This window comes from Elaeis guineensis, chromosome 1 (assembly GCF_000442705.2).
Source record: "Elaeis guineensis isolate ETL-2024a chromosome 1, EG11, whole genome shotgun sequence".
Lineage (NCBI taxonomy): Eukaryota > Viridiplantae > Streptophyta > Magnoliopsida > Arecales > Arecaceae > Elaeis > Elaeis guineensis.
This window is the reverse complement of record NC_025993.2, coordinates 36,684,530-36,685,870: the sequence shown is the minus strand read 5'-3', so window position 1 is coordinate 36,685,870 and position 1,341 is coordinate 36,684,530.

Genomic DNA, 1,341 nt, shown 5'->3' with positions numbered 1-1,341 from the left:
ATGGGAGGCCGAAAGGAGGCCGCTTATTATAGGAGCTCGATCGAAGATCGGTTGTCGTGGGAGCTCAGAGTAATGATCTGGCCGGTGGATCCTCCCCCATGGTAGAAACTCGTCTGGGATCCGGCTATGAAGAAGCTCGGCTAAAGTCTACCTGTAATAGAAGTTCGGAAGAAATTTATTTACAGTAGAGGCTCGAATGAAATTTACTTACAGTAGATATCTGGGGTAGACAGCCCACTATAGAAATTTAGAGTAGACCGCTCGTAGTAGAAGTTCGGCTCTCGCGGGAGCTCGGTTGAGATCCGAAAGATGGTCGACCGCCGTAGAAACTTGGATGGAGTCTGGTTACTGTAGAAATCTTGTTGTCGGAGAAGCTCGGATGATGATGAAGTTCAGAAAAAGTTCGGAGTAGGGTCGTCTGCGGCTGGAAGAAGTCTGGAAGAGATTCGGAGAATAGTTGATTACTGTAGAAGGTCGGCTGACGGTGAGGCCCAGAGAGCTTTTTGGGGCGGCCCGGTAGATGAATGCAGAAGTTCATTATCGGAGAAGTCCGGATGGTCGAGGGGGTTCGGAGAGACGCCACACGCAAGGTCGGAAGTCGGAGGAGTCCTGAAAGGGTCGGTCTTTTACAAACTTCAGCCGGGGGGGTATTTTATACCCAACAGAGCATATTTATGAAAAATAGATGTTGAGTTAATTGAAAAATTTAAGCATCAAAATAATAAAAAAAATATAAAAAATTTAATGCATATATATTTTTTTATTTTTTAGATGAAAATCAGAGCAAAAATCAAGCCAAAATATCATAAAAAATAATTTTTATAGCCTTCGGTGCATGGTGGACCGACCACTCGATCTACAGAGTTACGGTGCGATCCATCGAAAACATTTTGCGATCCACATGCACGATCGAAGGCAGGCGGAGATGATTTCATGCAATCCGACGGTCCACATTCATCCCGACCCAAATCGAACGGCTGACAACTTTTTTGAGTGTAATAAAGATTCTTGGGCGTGATCTGACAGCCCAGATTCCATCTTTCGTGCAATCCAACGGCTGAGAATTGCTCCTGACTTTGAATAGGAGATCAGAGGTACGATCTGATGGCCAGAATTCAATCTAGAGTACGATCGGATGGTTGTGGTGGAATTCGGCCCTGATAAGGATTTAAACATCAGATTTTGGATAGATCTGAGCGGTCCGAAGCCGATCCGATGGTCAAAAATTAATATAAAGGATATTATACAAATTCTAAGGGTTTTAGGACTCCTTTTTTTATAAAAAAAAAAGTGAAAAATTCACCTATAAATAGGAGAACCGGGAATAAGTCTTGGGAGCAA